This window comes from Bubalus kerabau, chromosome 5, assembly GCF_029407905.1.
Source record: "Bubalus kerabau isolate K-KA32 ecotype Philippines breed swamp buffalo chromosome 5, PCC_UOA_SB_1v2, whole genome shotgun sequence".
Taxonomy (NCBI): Eukaryota; Metazoa; Chordata; class Mammalia; order Artiodactyla; family Bovidae; genus Bubalus; species Bubalus kerabau.
In genome coordinates this window covers 51,862,934-51,887,500 of record NC_073628.1, presented here as the reverse complement: position 1 = coordinate 51,887,500, position 24,567 = coordinate 51,862,934, and the positions used below count along the sequence as shown (strand labels likewise).

Sequence of the window (24,567 nt, the reverse complement as noted above, 5' to 3'; positions counted from 1 at the left end):
TCAGAGGGAACCAGCAACTCTATGGTTCGATTAGTCTTTTGCCCCTATCTATATCCAGGTTGGACAACCGATTTGCACGTCAGGATCGCTATGGTCCTCCACCAGAGTTTCTTCTGGCTTTGCCCTTCCCAGGCATAGTTCACCATCTTTCAGGTCCTAACATGTGTGACCATGCTCCACCTCCTCAGCGTGGCAGGCAAGACAGGCCAGTGGAGCACCCTCGGTGGACTGGAGAGTCCTCGGGATCCCACCTCAGCCGCCAGATAAGGCAACCTTCACCTTCATTGCACCCCAGCGTCTTTTGTGTGAGCCCCTGACTCGGGCACATGTTAGACTCCTTGGTCCGTGTTTCTAGACGGGTCAGGTGGGTGGCAAACATCACCGCTGACCCCGTGCGCTCACTTGGCCTACCATCGTGACCAAGAAACAACCCCCTGGCCCGACGGTGCAACCTGCCCGGGGTGCACTGGGGACAGTCTGCCCCACCCCGACCCACCTGGTTGGAGGCGAGCCGGGGTGGGAAAGTGGTTGCGCCCTTGGAGGGGCGGCCCGGCCCCCAAAAAAACACTGGCATGATCCCCGGCGGGGAGTGCCAGGATGGGGGAGAGCGCGGTGATAGGTCTGGATCCCTTGGCCCTGGGATTCGGAGAGCGCTGCTGCTGGGGTGCTGTAACACTCGGGGGTGGTGGACCCGCCACTGTGATGGCAGGGACCCCCGAGCCCCCTTTCCCACCATCCTTCCCAGCCGTCTCGGAGCCGGTCGAGGCGCACCACCTCGGTGGAAATGCACCCAGGGTGCCGCCCACCTCCTCCTGTAGAAGGAGGGAAGAGTGGCGAGGGTCGGAGGGAGGACGGTTGGAGGGGTCGGGAGGAACAGGGAGCGGGAAGGATCCGCCGGGCTGCCTGCAAGACCGGACCCAAGGCCGGGCTGAATCCTCCCAGCAGACTACGCGGACCCCACCCATTTATCTGTTAACGGTTTCATGCCCTCTTGAACTCTCTCTTCAAAGTTCTTTTCAACTTTCCCTATGATGGTACTTGTTGACTATCGGTCTTGTGCTGGTATTTAGGCTTAGATGGAGTTTACCACCCACTTTGGGCTGCGTTCCCAAGCAACCCAACTCCAGGAAGACCCGGGCCCAGCGTGCCCGGGGTGCTACTGGCCTCACACCATTAACCGGCTGGGCCTTGATCAGAAGGACTTGTGCCCCCCATGAGCAGCACCAGGGAGTGGGTCTTCCGTCCGCCACATGTCCCGCACCCCACCGCAGGGTGGGGATTCAGCGCTGGGCTCTTCCCTGTTCATTTGCCTTTACTGAGGGAATCCTGGTTAGTTTCTTTTCCTCCGCTGACAAATATGCTTAAATTCAACGGGTTGCCATGTCTGATCTGAGTCTCAGAGGGCGCCAGGAGAGGAGTCCAAGAAGGGGTCAGAGAGACCCGCAGCTGACCACCCCGGGCCCCCTCCCCATGCACACACAGCACCCTACCACCCACCGCCTACCCGTCATCCCTCAGGGAGGCGGTGGCGGACAGAGAGGGAGACACCAAGGAAAGGGCAGGACGGGAGCACAAGCCAGCGATCATGGGACAGATGGGGCGGGAGCAGCAGAGGTGGACAGAGTGGGGAAGGGTGGGGGCACGCAAGGGCGCCGAAGCCCGAACGGGCGAACGACCCACAGTGCACCCCCTTTCCCCACTCCACAGACCTCGCCTTTGCTGCGGAGGCTCCTTGGAGTGAACAGTGGCATGCCCGCAGCCTGGGGGGAGAGCGTGGAGCGGCGGGCAGACGCTGTGGCGTCCCGCGAGTCGCCGCTGGGGCACGTGTCCCAGGGGCCAGAAGACTGGGTCTCGGGTGCGAGCTGCCCCTCCCGATAAGGCGAGAGCCGCTGGGGGCGGGAAGCGGGCATGAGCCACGGAGGAAAGGCAGGGAAGGCACCGCAGAGCAAGGGGGCGGCCGGGAGCCAGGAAACACCACCGACAAGGGCAGGACGGCGAACGACAGCAGACTGAAGAAGCGATCCCACCCCGCCACCCCCTCGGGCCCCCTGCTGCGAGACGCGAGACCGTCCCCAACCCCCGATACCCCAGGGGCAACAACACCCAAAGGCCACTTGCAGCGCGAGGAAGCTCTCAAAGGGTAGAACGATCACAGAGGCCTGGCAGGCCAGGGGACTCAGCGCGACCTCACGTCCCCTTCTCCCCTCTTCTGGGCAGCGTCCCCCAGGCCACAGAGCCAGGGGACACCGTGTCTGCACTTAGAGGGGCAGAGGGCCCAGAGGCCCTGCGAGGACAACCCCCAGCCACAGGACCTCCGGGAAGGCGAGCACACAACATGCGCACACTGGAGGGGCAGTTGATCATCAAGTGACACTCAGACAAGTGTGGCCCCAGGAGGAACCTGGGGCTGCAAGTGTGTTCGAAGTGTCCATGGTCAATGTGTCCTGCAATTCAAATTAATTCTTGGAGCTAGCTGCATTCTTCATCGATGCACGAGCTGAGTGATCCACCACTAAAAGTCGTACAGGGTTTTCAAGTGTTTTGTTTCCACAGGAGAGCTGCCCTTGCCATGGCACATCCCACCCTCTCTCAATGCCTCCCTGGAGTTGGGCAGGGGTTGCCTCTGGCCAGCCAAGTCAGACAGAAAACAGCAGACCGGAAGGGATGGGAAAGGTTTCACACAATGGAGCAGGGCGTGCTTGGACACCCCACAGGAGCCCAGGGGGATTCCAACTCTCCCCCAGGAACGTGGTGGGGGGGGGCGCACATGCACCGCACACAGTCACAGCCCACACGATGACTGCAGGGTAGCTCCCTCCCAACGGCCACGGTGTCAGTGACCATGATGTGCCACGCCATCTGGGCACCTCAAGGGATGGCTGAGCCCAGGGGAGACAGGAGGCACCTCCCAACTTCCAGCAGGCCTGACCATCCCGACCCCAAGGCGGATGGGCGACACCCCCCAGGGATCTTTAAACCTCTGTGCTGGGATGCGCTAGGTAACTGGAAAGGAGAGGCGGGCAAGGGGCACAGAACGCCCCATGGGCCGTGACTTCAACCACCAACCACTGCATCACCACCCAAGGCCGCACACTGGCCTTGGTGCTGCCGGCCCGTGACTCATAGGGGCCTTCAACCAATGGGAGCCTCTGTATTCACTGTGCAACATCCATGTCTCTCCTGCACACCCAGCCTCTTAGAGGAAATCTTGGCTGACACAGGCATCCGTGACATGACTGGGCCTTCCCTGGTATCCTGTGCCAATGAAGGAGCATACCTCACACTCCCAGACTCATCCAGCCTCCAAGACGAGCTCCTGGCGGCCACAGTCATCCCAGACACGCAGGCGCCTTCCCCAGGGTCCTCTACTGTCATTGTAGGGGACCACCCAGCACTCCCCTGGACACCCAGCCTCCTAGAGGAAATATTGGCTTCCAGAGCCATCCAGGACACGCCCTCATCTTCCCTGGAAGCAGCTGCAGAGGAAGAAGGAGTTGAAGAAATTCTGGAAGCACCACTCAGTGAGGATGATTACCAGGCCCTCCTTGCCATGCTGCCAGTCTCCCCAGGCCCTCCAGCTTAGACCTAGAGGAAGGAAGGGACACGTTCTCCCCCGAGCCCCTTTCAGTTCTTCTTTCCTGGGATGCAGAGCCATGAAGCTCACGGAGGGGGGCGGTTTTGGGTGGGGTTAGGAGAGAATACAGACGGGATGCCTAACAACAACTTTGGGGACAAACCCGAGAGCTGGATCTTTGGAAAGCTAGGCCTCACCGCCCCCACCCCCAAGAGGGACACCGCACATGAAGCCTCAAGGAACCCAAGTATTGCAGTGACCAATAGGGTGCCTAAGAGGGGACATGCCATGGACCCAATAAAGAAACCCCCTGCACCACACAGGTTCTTTTGGTCTGGCTCCTCTGTCCTCTGGTCCAATTATTTCAGCAGGCTACACAGGAGAACTCCTTCCCTATGCCAGGGGCAGCAGAGGGAAGGGAGCGGGAGACAGGGGAGTGAAAAGGTGGAATATTGGGAGATGCAATGTGGGAGGGGCCCAGTGGGTGAAGGGAAAGGGTAGGGGTGAAGGGAGAGAGTGGGGGTGAAGGAAGAGAGTTTGGGAAGGCTGAGTGGGAGAGGGAGGGAGGGAGAGAGGGAAGGGAGGGAGGGAGAGTTGGGGACAGAGGGAAGGAGAGAGTGGTCGGGGGAGGGGGCTCTGAGTCCGCTTCTTGGACTCAGCTTCAAGCCACTGGCAAACCCTGCAGGTATCCCTAAAGTGCTGTGTCAGGGACACGTTTCCCTCTGTTTCAAGGTACCTGCTCAGGGCGGGTTTCTCATGGTCAGATCCTCTGAGCCAGCAGTAGGGACCTACCCACACAACTGCTTTCATGATCATACTCCATGCCCATGTGAACACACATGCTCAGTATATCTGCAAAGGCCAATCATCTCCGTGTCTCTCTCTGACCCACAGAGTATAGTGACTGAGCTCACCCTGCCACCAGCATCCCCCCAACACCCGCAGACATACAGATGCTATGTACTTGCAATCCCGTTCCTGAATTTATAGACCCAGTGGTTTCGAAGTACATAGGAACTTCCCATGTGAAACCCCGTGGTGGGTTTATAAACCTGGGTGGCCAAAGAATACATTGCTAAATAGGGCCGTGGGTGTGCTGTTGAGGTTTGTTCATTTCTTTTCAATTCACTGGGCCCTGTTCACATGGAAAAGAGAAGTGCCTCTCATCCTCCATCCCCCATGTTGCTTCATGCAGCCTTCTTCCTTCTTTGTCTCCTCCTGCCTCCTGATGTCCTCTTTCTTCTCCTTGCCACCCTCCATCTCTTTAAGAAAGAACACACTGTTTCCTTGTCCCCTTGTTGGCACAGGTCAGGGCTTCCTTCTGTCCAGAAGGCCCATGATTCCTTCCTTGGCTTAGTGGAAACTCCTTCCTAGCAGTAGGGGGTACACTGTCCCCTTTCACGGGTATCTCCAGGGCACTCGGGCTGGAGGGTGGGCTGGGGAGGTGTGGGCATCAGGATTCACATGAAAAAGCCCCAAATGGCATGAGTGCCATTCGAGATGCTGGCCCTTCAGGTCTCTTGCAGTAGCCTTGAGTTCCAGGCAACTCAAAGCCCTTGGCATGGTAGTCTGGGACTGCTGTAGGGAAAGGATGCCAAGAGAGCATGGAGGAGTTAGGGAGGGACCAGAGAAATGGAGGAAAGCAAGAAAGCTAGGAGAAAGCACTGGAGTGAGTGTCCAGTGTCTGGGGATGCATTGGAGAAGCCCACAGAGGCAATTGAGGCCAATGGAACTGTGGAATGTGAAAAGATGGGAAAACCCAGAGCATTTTGGAAGGCAAGGCAGGATGGGAGAGGGGGCCTGGGCAGACACTTCAAAGGAACCTAGAGGGATTCCCAGGCAAATAGCACTCTGTGCACTGCTGAGGGCCCCTGAGCCCAGGGTTGATCCCACCTACTGATGGGAGTGCCACAAACCAAAGCCGAAAATGGCCTGCCCAGCCCAATGCAGACCTTGGGGGTCTGTGATACGGTCAGGGCCCATGAAAGCCCACTCACTCCATGGGATTCTGTCCATGGTCTGTGCTGGGAAAGAGGCCAGGGGCATACCCTCCATCTACGCACCCACCCTATTTACATAAATTGGGGCAGAGTTGCCTCAAGCTCTCCAAAGTCCTGGGCTGCTGGGTCCTGGCCCACTAGGCCAGCAGTCTGCAGCATCCGTGTGGCTCTCCCACCATGGCTTCGTCCGGCTCCTCCAGCATCTCAACAGGTACATTTGCCCTCGGTCTCTGGGATTGGATCATGTCTCAGGGGATTTGTGGATCTCGAGGCCAAGGGTTCACCACAAACTTCGCAACCCACCACCAAGAATGGCAGGGACCAATAGGCTGGGCCCATGTTTCCCAGGCATCATGTGTGCCCAAAGAGGCATCGTTTGTTCGTTTTGCTCCTTTGGCACACACATGGCTTCTCCTTTCTCTTTTCTGTGATGATGGTGTTGGTTGAGGGGGCAGCAGTACGGGGGACTGGTATGGGGCTATTTATCCTCATCTTCCTGTGGAAATGGGAGTCGGGGAGCTCTGTGGCTTCGCCTCCTTCAGTGGCTTTATCTCCACATTAGCCTAGTGCCTTCTGCCTTCCATCAGGCATTCCTGGTTGGGATTCACTTCGGATTTCTTTCCTTTCCTTTCCTTTTTCACCAGTGATGGCAAATATGGCCAGTACTCATGTTAGCCCTGAGAAGCAAGATTTCCTCCCATTGGCACCGTGATGGAGGGAAATCTGGGAGAAGCCCCATCAAGACGTTTCCCAGGCATCTCCCCAGACTGGTGGGAAAAGGCAGGAAAGTGTGTTGTGGTCTTCGGTGGGTGAGATTTCTTGCTGCCTTTGTTTGACGCTGGGTTTGGTTTCCTTTCTTCTTGCTCATGTTTCTTGGATTCCTGCATCAGTGCAGGTGGGGGTGGGGGTGGAGTGGGGGTGCAGTGAGGGATTTCCCCACTGCCCTTGCCTCTCAGCCTGGCTGTCAGGGTGTAGCCAAGTGACTTCTAAATGTACACCTGTCCCCACGCTCCCAGCTTTGCTCAGGCACAGGGGCAACTCCCCTGGGCGGGGAGCATGCTTGGGCTCCTCCGTTGAGTCCTCCCCCAGGTGCACTGAGACTTCCCTTTCTTCTCTTCCACAGGCCCCATCACCACAGCATCTTGAAGGAGGAGGCCTGTTCAGCCGTTCTCCCTTTCAGGCTCTCCATGCCTATCCAAGTCAGCTGAAAGCATCTGGCGGCCTTTCTCCTGAGAAGGAATTCTCTCTGTCCCTAGGTCTATTTTCAAAACCAAAGAACAAGATGGTTAAAGCAGAGCTGATCGCCATCTGAATATGTGCACCAAGATGGGGAAGGAGGGCCAACGACCACACCCATGCCACCATCAGCACCTCCTCCACCTCAGTCTTCCTCTCAAAGTAATTTAGCCAATGTTCTCCAAAAGCAAGTCCCCAGAGGGGTGTCCTGAACCCTCCCCCTCTTGCCAGAGAATTCTCTCTGCTGGTGGATGAGCACAAGAGGTCCAGAAACACCAAGTGTGAGAGGAAACAGGGCCATCTGGTGGCTGTAACCATCAGTGTCCCAGATTGGGGCAAGACGCCCCCAGTCAGCATGGGCGGGCAGCACTCTTCCCCCTTTGAACTCCCTCCCCAGCCCCCATCGGGAACTTTAGCCTCTGGCTGCCCAGGCAAACTTAGCAGAGGAGCATGCTTCAGGGCACTCTATGGCAAGACCGGAGGCGTAAAGAGACACACAGGGACATGCATGTGTGTGGAGTGTGCATGTGTGTGTGTGTGTGTGTGTGCACGCACACATTGATGATGGATCCAGGCACGTGATCCATCTGTGTGTGTATGCCTTAGAGCCCAGCCCTGGCTGCAGAGCCATCTGTAGTGATTCAGGTGTGTAGGATTCTTCATCCCCTGTACACCGTCTAGGATATCTGTGCTGTGAACGTTCCATGGACCTTAACGTCCTCTCCTCTCGGTGTGTTCTTTCTTTGGTAGAAGACTCAGCCAGAGAGGCCCGAAGAAAGGGGACCATCGTCTCTCCTTCAAGAACAAAGATCTTTGTGCAGGCCTTCATGAGGGTTCACTTCCCGGTGATTGCCGCCAGGGAAGAACTGGCTCATCAGACGGGAATCCCAGAACCTCGAATCCAGGTAAGTTCTCCAGCCAGTGCATGGGCCCAGGACATGGCCCTGGAGAAAGGAGAGTTCAGCCCTGCCAAGTGTTTGGAGCTGGATACACGTAGGCTTGGGCTGGAGCTGGGGCTTGGGCTTGGGGGGAGGGGGCTGAAAGTCAGTGAGCTGAGTGGTGGGTTTTGGTGTGCTTGTGGCCGTTCAGGCACCCCTCATTTCCCAGGTCCAAGGGATACATTTTCAGAAAATGGCCCTGCAGAAGTCGCCCTGGGCCTGACAGACCAGAGACTGGGCAGCCAGGTGGGCTGTCGAATGGGCGCCGTGCATGCGCCAGCATGGTGATCTGGATAGTCACGACTTCTGATGTGCCTGTCTGCCTTTTGCTCCCCTAGATATGGTTTCAAAACCAAAGAGCTCGGCACCCCCAGCAGATCCCAAGCGGGCCCAGCAATGGCTGGGCCCAAAGGCTAGGTGGTGCATCGGCCATGACTACTCCTGCTCCAGAGGACTGAAGGGCCCCACCTGCTGTCCAGAGCACCTCGCCTCCCCTTTGCCCCTCTCAGCCATAGAAGAGCATGCCTCCCTTGGCTGCAGCTGCTTCTTTTGGGGCCCCCACCTTCTGCATCCCCGGGACTTCCTCTGGTGTCTGTGTGGGTCAGCCTTTGATGATCTTCCTGGTTGCGCACATCCCAGTGGCGCTCTAGCCAAGTGGGAAGGCACCACCTTCTCCCTAGTTTGCAGTTCCCTGGCCCCTGTGCTCCCCTGCTGGTACTGTCCCTTGGCAATGTGGGCAAGGGGCCATCCTGCTGCCTGGACAGCTGGAGACACACATCCCGCCATGGCCAGAGTCACCCTATGGTGAAGGCATGGCCCCTCTGCTATAGCCATAGCCCCAAAGCCTCAGCCTTCCAAGCTTGAAAAGCTCTTGGTGGCCACGGGCATCCCGGACATGCAGGCCCCTTCCCCAGGGTCTGCTGCCAATGCAGGAGTGCACCCTGCCCTCCCAGGCACACCAAGTTTCCTAGAAGAGCCTTCAACATACACGGGCATCCCACACACTTTTGGACCTTCCACGTGGGCCTCTGTAGTTGCAGTGCGACAGCCAACTCTCTCCTGAACACACAGCCTCTTAGAGGAAATCTTGGCTGCTAAGGGCATCTCTGACATGTCTGGGCCTTCCATGGGTCCCTCTGCCAACGAACGAGCACCTCTTGCCCTCCCAGCCTCACCCAGCCTCCAAGACATGCTCCTGGCTTCCACGTGCATCCTGGGCTCACCGGGTCCTTCCCCGGTGTCCTCTACTGCGGTCTCAGGGGAACACCAAGCTCTCCCCGGGTCACCCAGCCTCCTAGAGGAAATCTTAGCTGCAATGGGCATCCAGGACATGCCCTGAGCTTCCCCGGGGGCCACTGTGGAGGAAGAAGGAGTTGAAGCAATCCTGGAAGCACCACTCAGTAAGGATGATTACCAGGCCCTCCTCAACATGCTGCCAGGCTCCACAGGTTCTCTGGCTTAGAGGGAGAGGAAGGAAGGGGCACCTTCTCCCCTGAGCCCCTTTCAGTTCTCCTTTCCTGGGGTACCGAGCCATGGAGATCTGGGATGGGGGCGGTTTTGGGTTGTGAGAGGAGAGAATACAGATGGGATGTTTACCAACAACTTTGGGAACAAATCCAAGAGCTGGACCTTTGGGAAGCTCCCCCCCCCAAGAGGGACACCCCATCTGAAGCCTCAAGGAACCCAAGTATTGCAGTGACCAATAGGGTGCCTAAGAGGGGACATGCCATGGACCTAATAAAGAAACCCTGTGACCTGCACAGTTTCTTTTGGTCTGGCTCTCCTGTCTTCTGATCCCATCTTCCAGTTCACAGAGGAGAATTCCTTCCCTATGCCAAGGGCATAGGGAGAGAGTGGGGGTGAAGGGAGACAGTTGGGGAATGCTTAGTGGGAGATGGAGGGAGGAAGAGAGGGAAGCGAGGCAGGGAGAATTGGCTACCGAGGGAGGGAAAGGGGCGTCAGTGGAGTGGGGGGGGGGGAGCCCGCGTCTGGGATTCATTTTCAAGCCACTGGCAAACCCTGCAGTTATCCCAACATACTCCATCAGGAGCACGCTTCCCTTGGTTTCTGAGTGCCTGCTCTGGGAAGTTTCCCAAGGTCAGATCCTCTGAGCAAGCAATAGGGACCTACCCACACAACCGATTTCATGACCAGACTCCATGTGAGCACACATGGCTGATACATCTGCAAAGGCCAATCATCTCCGTGTGTCTCTCTGACCCTCAGAGTGCAGTGACTGAGCTCACCCTGCCACCAGCCTCCCGCCGTCACCCGCAGACATACAGATGTGATTTACTTGCAAACCCGTTCCTGACTTCATAGACCCAATGGTTTTGAAGTACATACAAACCCCCGACTGTTCTCATGTGAACCCCGTGGTTGGGTTTAGAAACTTCAGTGGCCAAAGAATACATTGCTAATTTCGGCTATGGGTGTGGTGTTGTGGTTCGTTCAAGCCACGCTCCCTCTCTACCCCCTCCTCAGGATAGAGCCAGGGCAAAAGGTTTATTCCCGGCTCCACTTTGTGGGCAAGCACGTGCCCCCACACACACACGCACACATGCACACTGTCCTGTCTGATGCATTGCGACTCCGTGGACTAGTTCTAGAGGCCAGATGGTATTTTTCTCCCTTTTGCAGCAGATCTTCCCAACGCAGGAATCGAACTGGTGTCCTGCATTGCAGGCGGATCCTTTACAACTGAGCTATCAGGGAAGACCTGAGCACCGGCAAGCCAAGTTCAAGGCCATGCCACCAGGAGAGGAAAGGCTAGGTGATCTCCAGGTCATCAGCCAGCCACCCCTCAGCACCCCCACATCCCAGCCAATGGAGCATCCTGATGAGAATGAGGTGTACATCAGAGGAAGGAGCCTAAGTGAAGGCACAGTCCTCCAGGGACTGGCTTCTTTCCCTTGGAATCTGTGTCCTCCTCCACCACCTCCTCCCCAGGTAATAGTTCTCTGCACCAGGGGCCATCCTGCCGCCTGCACAGCCTGAGACACACATCCCGTAGTGGCCCAAGTGACCCTATGGTGAACACATGGCACCTCTGCTAGAGCCACAGCCCCAGCCCCCCAACCTTCCAAACTCGACAAGCCTCCTAGTTGAGCTCTTGGTGGCCACAGGCTTCCCAGACACACAGGCACCTTTCCTGGGGGCCACTGCAGATATGCAAGAGTGCACCCTGTTCTCCCAGGCACACCCAGCTTCCTAGACTAGCTCTTGGCACCACTGGGCATCCTGGACACAATGGGGCCTTCCCTGGGGCCCTCTGCAGATGCACGAGCACACCTAGCCCTCTTAGACTCACCCAGCCTCCAAGACGAGATCCCAGCTGCCACCTGCATCCTGAGCTCGCTGGGTCCTTCCCTGGGGTCCTCTACTATCATCTCAGGGGATCACTCAGCCCTTTCCAGGTCACCCAGCGTCCTAGAGGAAATCATGGCTTCCAAGGCCATCAAAGACATACCCTGATCTTACCTGGGGACCGCTGTGGAGGAAGAAGGAGTTGAGGCATTCCTAGAAGCACCCCTCAGTGAGAATGATCACCAGGCCCTCCTCGACATGCTGCCAGGCTCCCCAGGCCCTCAGGTTCAGAGGGAGAGGAAGGAAGGGGCACCTTCTCCCTCGAGCCACTTTCAGGTCTCCTTTCCTGAGATGTGGAGACATGGAGCTCGGGTAGTGGGGCGATTTTGGTTGGGGGGAGGAGAGAATACAGTTGGGATGTCTACCAATAACTTTGGGGACAAACACAAGAGCTGGAACTTTGGGTAGCATGGGCCCCCCAAGAGGGTGAGGAGAAAATAGGGAGTCATCTGAAAATGAATTCAGAATAATGATAATAAAAATGATCCAAAATGATCCAACATCTTGAAAACAAAATGGAGTTACAGATAAATAGTGTGGAGACAAGGATTGAGAAGATGAAAGAAATGTTTAACAATGATCTAGAAGAAATAAGAAAGAGTCAATATATAATCAATAATGCAATCAATGCAATCAAAAACACTCTGGAGGGAACCAACAGTAGAATAACGGAGGCAGAGGATAGGATAAGAGAGGTATAAGATAGAATGGTGGAAATAAATGAAGCAGAAATGAAAAAAGAAAAAAGAATTAAAAGAAATGAGGGCAACCTCAGGGACATCTAGGACAATGTCAAACACACCAACATTCGAACCATAGGATTTCTAGAAGAATAAGAAAAAAAAAAAAAGGCCATGAGAAAATACTTGAGGAGATAATAGTTGAAAAATTCCCTAAAATGGGAAAGGAAATAGTCACCCAAGTTCAAGAAACCCAGAGCATCCCAAATAGGATAAACACAAGGCAAAACACCACAAGACACATAATAATCAAAATAACAAAAATGAAATGCAAAGAACAAATATTAAAAACACCAAGGGAAAAACAACAAATAGCAAAACAAAACAAAACAAACAAACAAAACAAATAGCACATGAGGGGATTCCCATAAAGATAACAGTGGATGTTACAATAGAAACTCATCTGGCTGGAAGGGATTGGCAGGACATATTTAAAGTGATCCCTTCACAACATGATGGGACTTCTGACTCCCCTGCTGCATCCCTAGAAAAAGCCGAGGTCCTTGCCTGAACACGACAGGAGGCATGACAGCCCTTTTACACCTCGAGAGAAAACCAGAGTGCCATACCTCAAAATGAGACAAGGCCTGACTCCCCTGTTTAAACTCCACAAGAACACCGAGTTGCCTGTCGCAACTGGACAGGGCCATCGAGTATTCCCACCCATTTCGAGATGATTCCCTATTCCCCAGCAGTGACTGGAGAGTAATTTCAATGTGCCCCCGCAAGTTGAAAGGAGGCCTGATTTCCCATAGGCCACAGGAAACGTGCCCTGAGGTCCCTGACGCAACTCGAGAGAAACCCAAATTTCCCACTGCACCTCAAACAACCCCACGGAATACCACCCCCCCCCAATGCGAGATGAGGCCCGATTCCCTTGCAGTGCCTCGAGAGCAAACCCACGAACCCCTCACAACTCGCAAGGAGACTTGACTACCCTGAGGCAAGACAAGAGGTTCCCAGAGGCCCCTTCACAACTCAAAAGCAATCCAAAGCTTCAAGCCACAACTCGAGAAACACCACAATCTTACCACCTCATTTCGAGATGAGGCCCCATTTGCCTGCAGTGACTCGAGACCATTCCAGCACTTCCCCTCACAACTCCGAAGGAGCACTGATTTCCCTGAAGCAACACGAGAGGTTCCCTGAAGTCCCCACCACAAGTCAAGAAGAACCCCAAGCTTCCTGCTGCAACTCGAGAAAACCACGGCATTCCCCACTCAAAGGGAGATGAGGCCCATTTCCTCTGAAGCACCTCGAGTGCAATCCTGAGTGCCCTTTCAGAACTCGAACAAAGTCTTGACTCACTTTATGTAACTTAAGAGGTTCCCAGAGATACGTGACGTAGTTTGAGAGGAACCATGAGTTTCCGACAACTCGAAAAGGGCCCCGTGTACCTCAACTCATCTCGAGAAAATGGGGGAAGCCCTTCTTTCGAATTTATCCTCACACCTCAAGAGGAGGCCAGTCTCACCTACTGAAACTTGAGAGGAACCCCACAGTTCCGGGCAAATTCGAAAGGACACCGAGTATGCATCAACTCCAGATAAGGCCAGATTCCCATGCAGCATCACGAGTGGAGCCCTAAATACTGCATCAGAACACAAAGGAGGTCTAACTCTTCTATTGCACTTCACCAAAAAACACGTTTCCTCCCTAAACATGACAGGATTCCTGACGCCCTGTATACAACTCGATAGGAAAGCGGAGTTCCATGCCTCAAAACGAGACGAGGCCTCACTTCAAAGTTGAAACTCAACAGGAAACCTGAGTTTCCTGCCTCAACTAAGTAGGAACCCAGAGATTCCCTCCTCATCTTGAGATGAAGACCGTTTCAGCTGTAGCAACTCGAGAGGAATGCCCAGGGGACCCTTGCAGCTTTGAGGGAGGCCTGATTTATGAAGGCAACATGAGAAGTTCCATGAGGTTACCATCCCAACTCGAGAGGTACCCAAAGCTTCCCGCTGATACTTGAAAAAACAAAAACAAAGAAAAACACGAGATTCACCCCTCAAAGGGACATCAGGCCCGTTTCCTCTGCAGCTACTCGAGAGCAAGCACGAGTTTCCTCTCAAAGTCGAAAGGAGGCTTGACTCCCTTTATGCAATGCAACAGGGTCTCTGAAATGCCCGTCGCAAGTCTGGGAGAACCCCGAATATCCCACCACAAGTCGAGAAGAGACACATGTTCCCGACCTCATCTCGAGATGAGGGCCGATTATCCTGCTTCGACTCGAGAGGAATTCCGATTTGGCCCTTGCACATCAAGAGGAGGCCGGTCTACCTCTTGAAACTCGAGAAGCCCACTGTTCCTGCCGCTGGAACTCGGAAAGGACACCGAGATCCTCCTCAACTTGAGATAAGGCCTGATATCCCTGTGCCAACTCCTATGGAACACCGACTAACCCCTCACAACATGAAGGGAGGTTTGACTCCCCTGTTGCACCTCTAGAAAAGGCCAAGTTCCCTACCTCAACTCGACAGGGGACCTGAGATGCCTTTTGCACCTCGAGAGGAAAGCCGACTTCCATGCCCCAAAAGGAGATGAGCCCTGAATCCCCTGTGGAAACTCTCTAAGAACACCGAGGTCCCTGTCGCAACTGGAGACGAATGTTAGACTATCGGCTCAACTCAAGGTGAATCCCAATTCCCCTGCAGTGGCTCCAGAGGAATCCCAGCATGACTCTTGAACCTTGAAAGGAGGCGTGACTTTGCAGAGTCAAAATGAGATGTTCCCTGAGGTCCCCAACGCAACTGGAGAGGAACCCAACACTTTGGTCCACAATTTGAGAAAAAACCACGAAAGTGCCCCTCAACGCGTGATGAGGCCCTTTTCCTTGCAGGGCCTTGACAGATATCGCAAGTTCCCACTTGAAAATTGAAAGTACGTAGACTCCCTTTATGCAACTCAAGCAGTTCGCCGAGATATCTGTCGCAACTCGAGTGGAACTCCGAGATGCCAGCCACAGCTCGAGAACAGCCACTTTTACCCCTTCTAATCTTGAGATGAGGGCCGAGTTCCCTGCTTCCACTCGAGAGGAATCCAACTTCCCCTTGCACCTCAAGTGGAGGCCTGTCTCACCTATTGAAACTCCTGAGAACAACGCGGTTCCTGATGTAAGTTATAAGGACGCCGAGGACCCTTCAACCCGAGAAATGGCCTGATTTTCCTGCACTGAGTCAAATGGACTTCCAAGTATCCTCTCACAACACGATGGGAGTTCTGACTCCCCTGTTGCACCCCTAGAAAAAGCAGAAGTCCTCACCTGAACCCGACAGGAGGCATGACAGCCCTTTTACACCTCGAGAGAAAACCAGAGTGCCAAGCCTCAAAAAGAGACAAGGCCTGACTCCCCTGTTTAAACTCCACAAGAACACCGAGTTGCCTGTCGCAACTGGACAAGGCCGCCGAGTATTCCCACCCACTTCTAGATGATTCCCTATTCCCCAGCAGTGACTGGAGAGTAATTTCAATGTGCCCCCGCAAGTTGAAAGGAGGCCTGATTTCCCATAGGCCACAGGAAAGGTGCCCTGATGTCCCTGACGCAACTCAAGAGAAACCCAAATTTCCCACTGCACCTCGAAAAACCCCACAGGAACACCCCCTCTATGCGAGATGAGGCCCGATTCCCTTGCAGTGCCTCGAGAGCAAACCTGTGAACCCCTCACAACTCGCAAGGAGACTTGACTTATCTTAGGCAAGACAAGAGGTTCCCAGAGGCCCTGTCACAACTTGAAAGGAATCCAAAGCTTCATGCCACAATTCGAGAAACACCACAAACTTACCCCCTCATTTTGAGATGAGGCCCCATTTGCCTGCAGTGACTCGAGACCATTCCAGCGCTTCCCCTCACAACTCCAAAGGAGCACTGATTTCCCTGAAGCAACACGAGAGGTTCCCTGAAGTCCCCACCACAAGTCAAGAAGAACCCCAAGCTTCCTGCTGCAACTCGAGAAAACCACGGCATTCCCCACTCAAAGGGAGATGAGGCCCATTTCCTCTGAAGCACCTCGAGTGCAATCCTGATTGCCCTCTCAAAACTCAAACGAAGTCTTGACTCACTTTATGCAATTTAAGAGGTTCCCAGAGATATGTTACATAGTTTGAGAGGAACCATGAGTTTCTGACAACTCGAAAAGGGCCCCGTGTTCCTCAACTCATTTCGAGGAGACGAGGGAAGTCCCTCTTTCAAATTTATCCTCACACCTCAAGAGGAGGCCAGTCTCACCTACTGAATCTTGAGAGGAACCCCACAGTTCCTGGCAAAAGTCGAAAGGACACCGAGTATGCATCAACTCCCGATAAGGCCAGATTCCCATGCAGCATATCGAGTGGAACCCTAAATACTGCATCAGAACACAAAGGAAGTCTAACTCCCCTATTGCACTTCAGCAAAAAACATGTTTCCCACCTGAACGCGACAGGATTCCTGACGCCCAGTATACAACTCGATAGGAAAGCGGAGTCCCATGCCTCAAAACAAGACAAGGCCTCACTTCGAAGTCAAAACTCAATAGGAAACCTGAGTTTCCTGCCTCAACTAAGTAGGAACCCAGAGTTTCCCTCCTCATCTCGAGATGAAGCCCATTTTAGCTGTAGAAACTCGAGAGGAATGCACAGAGGACCCTCGCAGCTTCGAGGGAGGCCTGACTTTACAGAGGCAGCGTGAGAAGTTCCATGAGTTTACCATCCCAACTCGAGAGGAACCCAGAGCTTCCCGATGATACTTGGGGGGAAAAAACAAAAACAAAAACATGAGATTCACCCCTCAAAGTGACATCAGGCCCATTTCCTCTGCAGCTACTCAAGAGCAAGCACGAGTTTCCTCTCAAAGTCGAAAGAAGGCTTGACTCCCTTTATACAATGCAGTAGATTCTCTGAGATACCCGTCGCAAGTCAGGGGGAACCCCGAGTGTCCCACCACAAGTCGAGAAGAAACACTTGTTCCCGACCTCACCTCGAGATGAGGGCCGATTCCCCTGCTTTGACTCGAGAGGAATTCCGATTTGGCCCTCGCACATCAAGAGGAGGCCGGTCTACCTCTTTTTTTTTTTTTTTTTTTTTAATTTAATTTAATTTAATTTAATTTTTAAACTTTACATAATTGTATTAGTTTTGCCAAATATCAAAATGAATCCACCACAGGTATACATGTGTTCCCCATCCTGAACCCTCCTCCCTCCTCCCTCCCCATTCCATCCCTCTGGGTCGTCCCAGTGCACCAGCCCCAAGCATCCAGTATCGTGCATCGAACCTGGACTGGCAACTCGTTTCATACATGATATTTTACATGTTTCAATGCCATTCTCCCAAATCTTCCCACCCTCTCCCTCTCTCACAGAGTCCATAAGACTGTTCTATATATCAGTGTCTCTTTTGCTGTCTCGTACACAGGGTTATTGTTACCATCTTTCTAAATTCCATATATATGTGTTAGTATACTGTATTGGTGTTTTTCTTTCTGGCTTACTTCACTCTGTATAATAGGCTCCAGTTTCATCCACCTCATTAGAACTGATTCAAATGTATTCTTTTTAATGGCTGAGTAATACTCCATTGTGTACCTCTTGAAACTCGAGAAGAAGCCTCATTGTTCCTGCCGCCGGAACTCCGAAAGAACACCGAGATCCTCCTCAACTTGAGATAAGGCCTGATATCCCTGTGCTGGCTCGTATGGAACACCGAGTATCCCCTCACAACATGAAGGGAGGTTTGACTCCCCTGTTGCACCTCTAGAAAAGGCCAAGTTCCCTGCCTCAACTCGACAGGGGACCTGAAACACCTTTTGCACCTTGAGAGGCAAGCGGACTTCCATGCCCCAAAAGGAGACGAGGCCTAAATCCCCTGTGGAAAGTCTCTAAGAGCCCCGAGATCCCTGTTGCAACTGGAGAGGAAGCTGAGATTACTGGCTCAACTCAAGGTGAATCCCAGTTTCCCTGCAGCGACTCCAGAGGAATCCCAGTGTGCCTCTTGAACCAAATAGAGAGAAACTCAAAGTTTCCCTCCGCAACTGGAGAAACACCACGAGTTTCCCCATCAATGCAAGATGAGACCCCATTCCCCTGCAGTGACTCCATGCAATCCCGTGTTCCCCCTAGCAACTGTAAAGGAGACTTCACTTCCCTGAGGCAACAGGATACGCTTCCTGAGCCCCTTGCCACAACTGGAGCATCACCCCAAGCTTCCAGATGCAACTCGAGAAAAACCACGAGATTCCCCCATCAACACGAGAGAAGGCCCTTTCCCCTGCATCATTTCAAGAGCAAACCTAAGTACTATCTTGAAACTGGGAAGCAGGATTGAATCTCTTTATGCAACACAGAGGTTCCCCGAGATACCCATCACAACACAAGTGGAAGCCCGAGGTCTCACCACAACTCAAAAATAGCCTCATGTTCCTCATTTCATCTCAAGATAAGGGCGGACTCCCCTGTTTCAACTTGAGAGGAATCCCAACTTTTCCCTTGAACCTCAAAAGGAGGCCTGTCTCACCCATTATAACTTGATAGGTACCCCCACGGTTCCTGCTGAAAGAGGAAAGGACACTGAGTTCCACCTCAACTCGAGATAAGGCCTGATTCCTCTACAGCGACTCAAGAGAAATCCTGAGGTTCCCCTTGATATGTGCAAGGAGGCCTGACTTCCACAAGGCAACAAAACAGGTTCCCTGAAGTCACCGTCACAAGTCAAGAGGAACTTCGATTTTCCAGCCACAACTCGAGAATAGCCCTGTGTTCCCCACTGCATCTCAAAATAAGGGCTGACTCCCCTGCTTCAACTCGAGAGGAATCCTGTCTCACCTTTTGAAACTCTAGAAGTACTCCACATTTCTTGCCAAAAGATGAAGGGACACTGAGTTCTGAATAACTCGAGTAAAGACATAGTTCCCCTGCACTGACTCGAATGGAACCTGAGGATCCCCTCACAACACTAATGGAGGTCTAACTCCCCAGTTGCATCTCTAGAAAAGGCCCAACTTCCCTGCCTCAACTCGACAAGAGACCTGACACCCCTTTTAATTCTCAAGAGGAAAGCGTAGTTACATGCCTCAAAATGAGATGAGACCTAATTCCCCTAAAACTCTACAGGAACCCCAAGATTCATGTCACAACTGGCAAGGGACCTGAGTTTCCCACCTTAACTTAAGATGTGGCCCTATTCCCCTACAGCAACTCAAGAGGAATCACGACAAGACTCTCAAAACTTGAAGGAGACATGACTTTTCTGAGCAAAATGAGATGTTCCCTGAATTCCCAAATGCACCTGGAGAGGAACCCAAAGCTTCCCACCACAACTGGAGAAAAACCACAAAATTCCCCTTCAAGGCGAGATGAGTCCCTTTCCCCTGCAGCACCTCAAGAGCAATCCCAAGTTCCCACTTTAAAATCGAACTGAGGGTGTGCTTTCTTTATGCAGCTCAAGAGGTTCCCCGAGATACCCGTCACACTTCAAGTGGAACCCTGAATTTCCAACCAGAACTCAAGACGAGCCCCATTTTCCCCAATAAATCTCGAATTGAGGGCCAATTCCCCTGCTACGATTTGAGAGGAATCCGATCCTCCCCATACACCTCAAGAGGAGGCCTGTCTCACCTACTGAAACTCCTGAGGAACCACGTGGTTCCTGCTGCAAGATGATACAACACTGAATTCTCCCTCAACCCGAGGAAAGGCATGATTCCCTTGCACTGACTCGAATGGAACACCAAGTATCCCCTCACAACACGAAGGGAGGTCTGACTCCCCTTTGTCATCTCTAGAAAAAGCCCATGTTCCCCTATTCAACTCGACAGTTGGCCTGACAACCCTTATACAAGTTGAGAAGAAAATTGAGTTCCATGCCTCTAAATAAGATGCGGCCTGACTCCCCTGTTGAAACTAGATAGGAATCCCGAGATCCCTGTTGCAACAGGAGAGAAGCCCTGAGTTACCCGCTTCATTTCGAGATGAGACCCCATTCACTGGCAGTGACTCGAGAGGAATTCCCTGGTGCCCCTCTCAACTTGAAAGGCGGCCTGATTCCCCACGGGCAACATGAATGGTTCCCTGAGGTTCCTGAGGCAACCTGAGAGGAATGCAAACTTCCTGCTGCAACTCGAAAAACACCATGAGATTTCCACCGCAATGGGAGATGAGTCCCGATTTCCCTGCAGTGCCTCAACAGCATTCCTCTGCTCCCACTTGCAACTTGAAAGGAGACTTGACTTCCATAAGGCAACATGAGAGGTCCCCTGAGGTCCCCGTCACAACTGCTGAGAAACCCAAAGCTTCATGCTGCAACTCGAGAAACACCTCGAAATTACCCCTTAATGTGAGATGAGGCCCCATTCCCCTGCAGTGACTCAAGGGCAATCCTGTGCTCCCCCTCACAACTCAAAAGGAGACCTGACTTCCCTGAGGCAACACGAGAGGTTCCCAGAGGTCCCTGTTGCAACTCGAGAGGAACCCCAAGCTTCAGGCCGCAACTCGAGAAAAATCATGAGATGGAGCCGTAAGCGGGAGATGAAGACCTTTTGCCCTGCAGCCCCTTAAGAACAATCCCAAGTGTCTTCTCCAAACTCAAAAGGAAGCTTGACTCCCTTTATGTAACTTATGAGGTTCCCCAAGATACACATCATAACTCGAGAGAAACCCTGAATTCCCACCACTTCTCATGAAGAGCCCTGTGTTCCCCACCTCTACTCGAGATGAGGGCTGATTCCCCTACTTCGTCTCAAGAGGTATCCCGATTTTCCCCTTGCACATCAAGAGGATACCTTTCTCACCTATTGAAACATGAGAGGAACCCCGAGGTTCCTGCTGCAAATCAAAAGGACACTGAGTCTCCCTTCAACAGGAGATAAAGGCTGATTCTCCCACACCAATGTGAATGGAACCCTGAGTATCCCCTCAGAACACGAAGGGAGGTCTGGCATACTTGTTGCAACTCTAAAAAAGACCTAGTTCCCTGCTTCATTTGGACAGGAGACCTGACACCCCTTTTACAACTCGAGAGCAAAGTGGAGTTCCATGCATCAACACGAGCCAAGGCCTGACTCCCAGTTTACTCTATAGGAACCCTGAGATCCGTGTCACAAATGGAGAGGGATCCTGAGTTTCCTGCCTCAACTCAACATGAGGCCCTATTCCCCTGCAGCGACTGGAGAGCAATTCTGCACTTCCTTTCACAACTCAAAAGGAGAGTTGACTTCCCTGAGGCAAGAAGAGAGGCTACTTGAGGTCCTGGTCACAACTCGAGAGGAACCCCACACTTCCCGTTGCAACTCGAGAAAAACCACAAGATTCCCCCCTCAATGCAAGATAAGGCCCTTTTCTCTTCAGTGCCTTGGAAGCTATCCAGAGTTCTCTCTCAAAACTCAAAAGGAAGCTTGATTCCCTTTATGTAACTCAAGAGGCTCCCCAAAATAACCGTTGCTGCTTGAGGAGAACCCTGAATTTCCCACCACAACTCGAGAAGAGCCCCGAGTTCCCCACCTCATCTTAAGATGAGGGCCTCTTCCCCTGCTTTGACTCTAGAGGAATCCAGACATTCCCCTTGAACGTCAAGAGGAGGCCTGTCTCACCTATTGCACTCGAGAGGAACCCCACGTTTCCTGCCACAAGTCCAAAGGACAGCAAGTTCTCACTCAACTGGAGATAAGGCCTGATTCCCCTGCACCAACTCAAATGGAACAACGAGTATTCCTTCTCAACTCGAAGGGAGTTCTACATCCCTGTTGCACCACTAAAAAAGACCCAGCTCCCCACCTCAACTCGACAGGAAGCCTGATACCCCTTTTACAACTTGAGAAGAAAGCCGAGTCCCATGCTTCAGCAGGAGCCGAGGCCTGATTCCCCTGTTGAAACTCATTAGGAACCCTGAGTTCCCTATTGCAACTGGACAGGAACCCTGAGTTTCCAGCCTGAACGCAAGATGAGGCCATATTTCCCTGCAGTGACTCGAATGGAACAAGTAACCCCTCACTACATGAACGGAGTCTGACTCCCCTGTAGTATCTCCAACAAAGCCTAATTTCCCCACCTCAACTTAACAGGAGGCCTGACACCCCTTTTAAAACTGGGTGGAAAGCGGAGATCCATGCCTTAGAATGAGACGAGTCCTGACTCCCCTGTTGAAACTCCATAGGAATCTTGAGATCACTGGCGTAACTGGAGAGGAGGACTGAATTTCCCGCCTCAACTCATATTCCCCTGAAGCGACTTGAGAGGAATCCAGAGGTTCCCCTCACAACTTGATAGTAGGCCTGACTTCCCTGAGGAAACACAAAAGGTTCCTTAAGGTACCCCTAGAAACTTGAGAGGAACCCAAAGCTTCCTGCTGCAACTCGAGAAACAACACGAGATTCCTCTCTCAATGCAAGATGAGGCTCAATTCCCCTGCAGTATCTAAAGAGGCATTCCACGCTTACCTTCGAAACTTTAAAGGGGACTTGACTTCAGAGGAACCCCGAGTTTCCCACCACAACTCGAAAAGAACCCCATGTTCCCTACCTCATCTTGAGATGAGGGCCGATTCTCCTGCTTTGACTTCAGAGGAATCCCGATTTTCCCATCAAACCTCAAGAGGAGGTCTGTCTCACCTATTGAAACTCTAGAGAAAGCCCTCAGTTCCTTCCACAAGTCAAAAGGACACCGAGTCCTCCCTCAACTCGAGATAAGGCCTGATTCTCGTGAACTGACTTGAATGAAACCCCGAGTATCCACTCACAACCTGAAGGGAGTTCTGATAACCCTGCTTCACCTCTATAAAAAGCCTAGGTTCCCTATCTCAACTCGACAGAGGCATAGCACCCCTTTACAACTCAAGAGGAAAGCGGAGTTCCATGCCTCAAAATAAGATGAGGCCTGACTCCCCTTTTGAAACTCGATAGGAACTCCGAGACCCCATCACAACTGGAGAGGAACACTGAATTTCCCACCTCAACTCTACATGAAGTCCTATTTTCCTGCAGTGACTCGAAAGGAATCCCAACGTGCCCCTCACAACTCGAAAGGCCTGACTTCCCTGAGGCAACATGAGAGGTTCCCTGAGGTCCCCGTTGAAACTCGAGTGGGACCCAAAGCTTCCGGCCTCAACTCGAGAAACACCACGAGATTCTCCCCTCAGTTCGAGATGAAGCCCTATTCCCCTGAAGCTACACAAGAAGAATCCTGAGGTGCCTCTTGCAACTCGAAAGGAACTATGACATTCCTGAGGTACCATGAGAGGTTCCCTGAGGTTCCCGTCACAAGTCAAGAGGAACCTAATCCTTCCCGCCATTACTGGAGAAACATCACTAGATTCTCCCCTCAACCCGAGACAAGGCCCTGTTCCCCTGCATCGCCTTGAGACAATCCCGAGTTCCCTCTGGAAACTCGAAAGCAGGGCTTGACTCCCTTTATGCAACTCAAGAGGATTCCTGAAACACCCATTGCCACTTGAAAGGAACCCCGAGTTTCCCGCCTCAACTCAAGAAGAGCCCTATGTTCTCCACCTCATCTAGAGATGAGGGCCATTAACCTGCTGAGACTTGAGTGGAATAACGACTTTTTCCTCAGACCTCAAGAGGAGGGCTGTCTCACCTATTGAAGTTGAGAGGAACCCTGTGGTTCCTGCTGCAATTCAAAAGGACACCGAGTTTTCCCTCAACTCGAGATGAGGGCTGATTTGCATGCACCGACGTGAATGGAACCCTGAGTATCTCCCCACACCACGAAGGGAGGAGTGACCCCCTTGTTGCACCTCTAGATAAAGCCCAAGATCCCCACCTGAACTCGACAGGAGGTCTGACACCCATATTACAACTGGAGACAAAGTGGATTTCCATGCCTCAACAACAGCCAAGGCCTGACTCCCCTGTTGTAACTCGATAGGAACCCAGAGATCCCTGGAACAACTGGGGAGATGCCCTGAGGTTCTTGCCTCAAATCGACATGAGCCTGATTCCCCTGAAGCGACTTGAGATAAATCCCATCATGCCCCTCGCAAATTGAAAGGAGGCTTGACTTCCCTGAGGCAACATGAGAGGTTCCCTGAGGTAGTGGTCGCAACTTGAGACAAATCCAAACCTTCCCACTGCAACTCAAGAAACACCACGAGATTCCCCCGTCAATTCAAGATGAGGCTCGATTCCCCTGCAATGATTTGAGAATAATCCTGCGCTGCCCTCGCAACTCGAAAGGAGACTTGACTCCACTGAGGTAACATGAGAGGCTCCCTGAGTCCCTGTTGCAACTCAAGAGGAACCCCAAGCTTCCTGCCAGCTGGAGAAAAACCACGAGATTCACCCCTCAACGTGATGAAGCCCTTTTCCCCTCCAGCGGCTGGAGAGCAATCCTGAGTTCCCACTCAAAAATCGAAAGGAGGCTGGACTCCCTTTATTCCACTCAAGAGGTCCCTGAGATACCCATTGCAACTTGAATGGAACCCTGAGATTCTATCCACAACTTGAGAAGAGCCACATTTACCCCAACTAATCTTGAGATGAGGGCCAATTCCCCTGCTTTGACTCGAGAGGAATCCCGACTTACCCCTTGTACCCCAAAAGGAGGCCTGTCTCAACTATTGAAACTCGAGAGGAACCCAGCCATTCCCGACACAATTTTTAAGGACACCAAGTTTCCTCTCAACTCTAGATAAGGCCTGACTGCTCTAAACCGACTAGAATGGAACCCCAAGTATCCCCTCACAACACAAAGGGAGGTCTGCCTCCCCTGTTGCACTTCCAGAAAAAG

At 52.8% G+C, this 24,567-nt stretch overlaps 1 non-coding gene and 1 pseudogene across 1 annotated transcript; both read right to left on the bottom strand.

Moving 5' to 3' along the window:
• LOC129654414 (uncharacterized) overlaps positions 1-1,398 on the bottom strand; it is a 4,549-nt pseudogene extending 3,151 nt beyond the window's left edge.
• Positions 1,399-2,368: 970 nt separating this feature from the next.
• On the bottom strand, positions 2,369-2,521 carry LOC129654416 (5.8S ribosomal RNA). Its single transcript, XR_008715488.1, has one exon. It is a non-coding gene; the product is annotated as a 5.8S ribosomal RNA (ribosomal RNA).
• Positions 2,522-24,567: the final 22,046 nt, after the last annotated feature.